The following is a 7,804-nucleotide window of genomic DNA, read 5'->3' on the forward strand; positions in this document are numbered from 1 at the left end:
AGGGGGGGGGGGGGGGGGGGGGGTTTGCAGCTGGCCAGTATAGAGATCTAAACCCATGACCTTGTTATAAGGCTACACTCTAACCAACTGAGCTAACTGGCCAGTTCTGTATATATAATTTTTCAAGTTACACAGAACTTACTGAAATAGAATAGGCATTATTTTATAAAGGAAACTCTAATAAATTCTAGAGTATCAGTATCTTAGAACTATCTATGTTCTGCAACATACTATAATAAAATTAGAACTTGATAACAAAAGGATACCTAAAGTTCTCATGGTCTGTATATTGATAAATAACATGGATTTAAAAGGAGCCAGGTGGTAAAAATGTTACATATCAAATATTGTGGGATGCAGCTAAAGCAGTACTTAGAAAGAGTTTAGTGGCTTCAAATACATTTATTAAAACAAGAGATGTTAAAAATAAGTGACCTAAAAATTCTCAAAAATTTAGAAAAAGCAATTGAGCAAAACTGAAGAAATAAGAAATTATAAAGATAAGGATAGAAAGCAGTGAAATAGAGAACAAAAACTAGGAAAAAAGATTCACAAAGCCAAAAGCTGCCTCTTTAAAAATATCTGTAAGATTTTCAGACTTAGAACAGGACTGATCGTAGATAAAGAAGAGAAAAAAATGAATAAACAAAACAAAATGAAAATGGGTGTCTAGCTACAGATACATCAGAGATATAATAAAGGGTATTATGAAGAAGCATATGTTAATAAATTTGAAAACCTAGGTGAGGTAAATTTTTAGAAATGTGCAATGTACCAAAATTAGCACAAGAGGAAATGCAAAACTTGACTATGCCAGTAAATATGGAAGAAATGGGAAAAGCTCTCAACAGCCTCTGATAAAAATATTTTTTTAAAAAGTGCCCAGATGATTTCACAGCTGAGTCCATCAGACATTTAAGGAGCATGCAATGCTTATCTAATGCATTTTTTCCAGAAAATAGAAAAAAGGTTAAAAACTGCCCAGTTAATTTTATCAGGCTAGTGTAATCTTGATTCCAAATCAAAGTATGGAAAATTCAAGGAAGGAAAATAATAGGCCTTGAACATAACGGAAAAAAATAAATATTTACAAACTGAATTAAACAGTACTAAAAATAATAATACATCAAGATCAAATGGAAAATCCTTGGAATGCAAGGATGACTCAATATAATAACATTTACTATTATAATCCACCATATTCATAGACTAAAAAAGAAAAAGTTAAATATCCAATGGTTGACAATGTTAAATATCCATTTACGATTTTTCAAAAACAGTTAAGGAACCAGGAATCAAATACGACTTTTTTATCTGGGTAAATATTTTATTTCAAAAAATCGATAACAAGCAATACACATAATAGAAAAACCTTAGGTGCCCAAGACAAGAATGCCCATTATAATTACTAGTTTAACATAGCACTGGGCTTCAAGCTCATGCACAAGGAAAGAAAAAGAAATGAATGGACTGGATAAAGCTATTGTTATTTGAAGATCATGTGACTATTAGGAAAAAAACAGAAGCAGCAGCTATTAAAAGAATTTATCAAGGTTTTTAGCCATAAGAACAACTTACAAAAATTAATAATATTTCCCTACACCAGAATAACCAATAGGAAATGCAATAAAAATTAGAAACCATTTACAATAACCAAAAAACTAGAAAACAGCAATTGACTTAATCAAGAATTCATAGAAAAATGTAAAACTCCAAAAAGTCATTGAATATGATTTTAAATAATGGAGAGTCATTTTGTGTTCTTGGGTAGGATCACAGTCTTATAAAGATATCAGTTGTCCCCCACAAAATTAATCTTTAAATTTAATATAATTCCAGTTGAAAACCCACTTGACCTTTTTGAGGAAATTTATTCTAAAATATATATAATAGAGTAAATTTTCTCAAATAGCTAAGCAATCGTTTTAAAAAGAACGATATAAAAGGGACACTGTCTTAAGAAATATTACGACATTCAGTGGAAGACTTTCTATTTTTATTTTGTAAAAAAAGACATACCATAAATCCAGTAGTTATAAAGAAAAGATTAATTAACAAGGGAACAGAATTCCAAAATGAGGTATGGAAATGAAGAGCTAAGAAACAAACCCATATATATACAGGAGTCTAATATGCAAGAAAGTTGGCAGCATAAGTTAATAAGGAAATGATGGATTATTTAGTAAACATTATTAGGAAAAACGGCTCACTGCATAAAAAAAATAGAACTGGATGCTGACCTGTGCTACATACAGTAGCATACTACAGGTGAGTTCAAGTCATAAAAGAGGAATAATGTGAAACCTTAAATTTAGTAGAATAAAATGTAAAAAATTATCTTTGTGACCAGTGGAAGGGAAGAACTTCTTCATATAAACCCCCAAGATTTCATACTGAAAAATATTTTATTATTTTATTAAAGAGGTTTTTTTAATGAAGGAGACATGGATGATGCTTATAAACAAATAACAGAATGAGAGATGACATTTGCATGATCTAAAACCAACCAGGGATAATATCTAGAATATACAATAAACTTCTGAAAATCAATAATATAAAGGTAGCAGCCCCTAGAGAAAAATGCACAAAGAACATAAACATGGAGATTGTACTCTTGGGATTTATAAATATGGAGTTTTAAGAGAAAACATAAAAGAGTAATGAGCACTTCAAGAGAAAATCAAACTCAGTCATGATCCCGGTAAGACAAATTCCAACAGAACTGATACATTACTTTACACCTAATAGACTGGAAAACACTAGAGACATAATGCCAAACGTTGGTGAGGAAACGGGTGAGGAAGCCTCCTGCACTGCTAGTGAAAATGTCAACTGGCACAGCCATTCTGGAAAGAATTTTGTGATTCTTAATCAAATTAAGGGTGCAAAACACTCTATGACCCAACAGTTCCACTCCACCCCCTCGACTGTCCTATGTCCTATGTCCTCCATAAAGAGAGTTGCATGAGGCTGTTATCTGTAAGATTGTTTGTGGTGCCAAGGAAGTGGAGGCAACCCTCATGTCTATCAGACAGAAACAGGAAAAACGTTGTGAATTCACAGGCTGGAGTACTGTGAAGAAGTTAAAAGAAGTACATTAAATGTACACACAGTATTGTGGATGGATCTTTAAAATGAAAGGGTAAGTGGGCCGGCCCAGTGGCGCACTGTGCTAGTGCGCCGCTTGGGAAGTGCGGTGGCGCTCTCACCGAGGGTTCGGATCCCACATACGGACCGGTTCCCGCTCACTGGCTGAGCGAGGCGCGGGAGCAATGCCGAGGGTTGCGATCCCGTTTCCGGTCCCGGTCCGGTACGGGCGCAACACTGAGGGTTGCGATCCATTGCCGGACACGGAAAAAAAGACAAAAAAAAAGAAAAAAAATGAAAGGGTAAGAAAAACAATGAATTATTTAGCACAAAACCATTCACTTTAAAGATATGTACACACGAAACAATATACATTGTGCAAGAATACATACAACAAGAGATACATATAAAACACATTAGAATGGCCACCTTTAGTGAGAGGAAGGAAATTGGAAGTGAAAAATGTGGATAAAAAGGAATAAATAGTAAACACAAGATTTTACATGGACCAATGATGGCCATATTTCATAAACCGAGGAATATAATTAATTCCACCATTTGCATCTGAGGTTAAAAAAAAATCAATGACTGAAAGAAAAGCATAGCTCTGTGAGAAATTTTTCCTGTATTTCCATGACAAATATTAGATAATTTCCCATTTTTTCCAACCAACTAAATATTAGTGTTCAATTGAAGATCAGGATTTAGAAAGGGAGAGTAAGAATTAAGAGTCCAACTACTCAGATTCCTCCCTACATCTGCAGCCTCTCTCTCCAATGTATATGTACTTATTCTTTTATTTAGAAATCTTTTAGAATCTAATAAGCATGTTCTATTTCATATAACAGACTAAAATATATGGATTATCTTTGGTCTTCTTACCAAATTAACTCTGTTGGTTATGGGTATAGAATACAAGGAAAGTCCTTTGGACTTATTCAAAACATTGGAGATGGGTTCGGCAGTATTCACCTTTACCCAACAGTGTATGACAGAGTTCCATATATAGTATAAGTATATATGCACTCAAAAACTAAGAGATGATGTATGGGGATTCGATTTTTATCTAAACTGTTGACTTGGGAGAGGGTGGATTTCTCTAGGAAATGGCTTGCATTAGTCAGGGTTCTCCAGAGAAACAGAACCAATAGGATGTGTAGATAGACAGATTTATTTTAAGGAATTGGCTCATATGATTGTGGGGCTGGCAAGTTCAAATTCTATAACAAAGCTGGAGACCCAGGGAAGAGTCGATGTTGCAGTTGAGTCCAAAGGCCATCTGGAGGCAGAATTCCCTCTTCCTTGGAGGACCTCAGTCTTTTTCTCATAGGCCTTCAACTGACAGGAAGCCCCACTCACATTAGAGAGGGTAATCTGCTTTACTGAAAATCTGCTGATTTAAGTGTTAATCTCGTCTAAAAAATATATTCACAGCAACATGTAGACTGGTACCCACATCTCCAGGAACCATAGCCTAGCCAACTTGACACATAAAATTAACCATCACATAACCCGAGGTGAAACTTCAAGGTAAATGTGGCAGGAATGTTGAGGAAGGAAATTAACTCATTATTAACTAATTAGGCCAGCTGAATCATCACTGAAGGGCTGAACTGACCTTACATCCAAGGTAACATATGACAGGGTTTTAGACAAGGATAAGTGCCAGACAAATATCAGGTGATTCAGTTGAGGTTTTTGTCCCAACCTGCATAGGCTAGGGCTTCATACTTCCTTAGAAAGCATACAGAGGAAAAAGAATAAATTCAAAGCTTTTAATCCTGACAGGGTTTTAGACAAGGATAAGTGCCAGACAAATATCAGGTGATTCAGTTGAGGCTTTTGTCCCAACCTGCATAGGCTGGGGCTTCATACTTCCTTAGAAAGCATACAGAGGAAAAAGAATAAATTCAAAGCTTTTAATCCAAACTCAAGACATGAGTGAAAAATTGTAAAATTCTCTATTGCAGTTTTACAGGATACCTTTTCTCCTGTAACCTAGCACAGATATGGATGAGGGTCAAGCCTAGGGTCTGATGATGAAGGTTGTGAAGTTGTAGAAATGTTAATTGCGTAACCCTGCAGGGGCTCTTATGCTCAGGTAATGCAGCTTGTTGGGATGGATTTGGACTCTGCGATATGAAATGGGGACATATGAGCAGACGCAGAGAATTCTGAGAACTATGAATCACCAATTCCTCTCGGAAGTCCCTGCTGGAAGAAGCAATAGTTATCTATTGCTATATCACAACTGATGCCAAAATTTAATAGATTAAAATAACAAACATTTACTATTGGGCATTATTGGGACAAGGAGAGAAATTTTAATATGAACTATATATTTGATAATACTGTATCAATTTTAAGTGTCTTGGGGATGACAATGGTATTGTAGTTATGCAGGAAAAATGTCCTTGCTCTTAAAGTATACATGACAAAAATATTTAGGGGTGAAGTGTCATAATGTCCACAGATTACTCTCAAGTGGTTTAACAAAATAGCTCTTCAACAGTAAATGGAAAAATAAAATGTAGAGCATTTATACAGCAAAAAAACATATAAACAATGAAAATGAATGAACCACTAAGACTTCAACAACACGGATGAGTCTCATAGAAACATTATTGAGTGAAGAAGCCAGACACACAGAAGAATGCACACACACTCGTATGTTTCAGTTATCTACTGCTGTGTAGCAAACCACCCCCAAACGAAATAGCTTAAGACAAAAACAAGCATTTTATTATCTCTGAGAGTCAGTGAGTTAACTGGGCTTTAGGAGCCACCAATGTAGCACATAAACCAAAGCACTTATTCTCCCACACAGCACCTGGGAGGATGGGCACCAGACAAATGCTGGTGGGAATGTAATTAAAGGGCTCAGCTGAAGCTGAGGATTTAGAAAGGGAGTGTATGGACACCGGGTGTGCCCCTGGCTGCCCATCACATCTGAACACCTTTAGCGTACTGTGAAGTGTCCCCTACCTTATGAGCTCTGCCTCCCTATAGTAGAAATCGGAAAACTCACTTCCCCTAGCCCACTTTGAAGCTAGGACACCAATACAGGAACTAGGTCCAACCGCTCAAGTTCATCCACCTGCGACTTCAAAAGTGAGCAACAGGAGGAAATGGGGGTCGACCTTGTGTTCATTTCTCTGACGAAGGTGACAGAAGCAGCAACTGGCTTTGGGGGAAGCGGTGGTAAAAAGGCGAAGTCCCTGGAACGGAAGTGGCTCAGGAGGTGTGTTCAGCAGAGGTTTCAGGAAAGCCCAGTTCCTAACGACAGAACAAACAGCAACATCTAGAGGCCCCGGGCAGCGGCGGGAATGTGGCTTTCCAGACCTGTCCTGTGTGTAGTTTGGGCCTTTACCGACGCAAGACGAGCCTCCCATCTGTTGTTCCAGCATTTCCACTCTGAACACCTAATTCTGAGAGAAATTTGTTAGACTTTTCAAAGTTTTATCAAACTCATTAATGAGGAAACCAGGAGACTTGATTCAAAGAGTACTTGAAAAACGAGATGTATGTAGTCAGTAAGGTAAGATTACTACATCAGATTCAAAATGGTCGATGTACTACAGGCAAGAAAATCATAACCGTGGCATTATCTTCTTTACCAGAGAAAAAGCAAAGCCGTCATACCTTATCAGCTTTCTACAGATTAACCTCTAATCATACAGGACCGGTGGGGTTCTTGGAAGGAAAGTTACAATCCGTAAAGCACTCAGGTTTTGATCAGGCAGGATTATGAGAAAATGTTCAAGGATGATATCAGATAATCAAGCAAGCACAATTTTGTTTATTTCTAATTTGGGGACATTTTTCCTACATAATTCCTGACCTTAAGGTACATAATTGATCAAATAAGATTCTTCAGAAACATTCTAATTCAGTCTCATTAATATGATAGTCTCATATTTGGCCTGCTTTAGGATTAAGATGTAAAGACCTCCTTGTTGTATAGTTAACAAAGCAAAAGTCTTATGATATTAAGGCTAGACAGGTCACAACTGTCTGGAAGCCTTTACCCAAAAAGGTCATAATTTTAATCATAACCAGGAATATTTTTATTGTCACTCATCAACTCATTTATTCTGAGAACCCTCCCTCAACTCACATCCTCAGAATTTTGCTTGCATTGCCTATAACTGTGGAGAAATCCCATTTTCTGAGATGCCCAAAGTTCACCAGTGATCCTGGCTTGTCAGAAGTAACATCCTTTTCCACCTGTCAGGTGGAAACTCAATAAGCTATGAACCAGTGTCCTAGGAGGGCTTTGTAAGATTTGTTTCCACATATGAACTGAATTCCTTGCTTTGCTTTTAAATATTTTAATACCCAACTAAATGAGATTTCCTTTTAAATGTGACATTTCTGGCATGAGCATGTTTCCAAATTTGTAAATAGAAAGACTGTTGAACCACTGCACATTACTACCTTGCTATCCATCAAAAAATAAAGCTACCCATAAAAGGCATATTGTTTGCAGAAAAGAACTGTATACCAAATTTTCTATAGAATCCTCATATAATATCAGTGAAGCTGTCTGCAAAAATGTTTGATCATTTATAGATGTACAAGTGTTATAAAAAGCAAAAATTTCACTCAATGTCCTTTAACAAAGGATAGCTGAGATTTTCCTAAGCTTAAAATATTGTAAAAGCATTTGTCAGAATTCCAATTAATAGGGTCATAATCATCCTTAATGTCTCCTGAG

This window comes from Galeopterus variegatus, unplaced genomic scaffold (assembly GCF_000696425.1).
Source record: "Galeopterus variegatus unplaced genomic scaffold, G_variegatus-3.0.2 Scaffold7941, whole genome shotgun sequence".
Taxonomy (NCBI): Eukaryota; Metazoa; Chordata; class Mammalia; order Dermoptera; family Cynocephalidae; genus Galeopterus; species Galeopterus variegatus.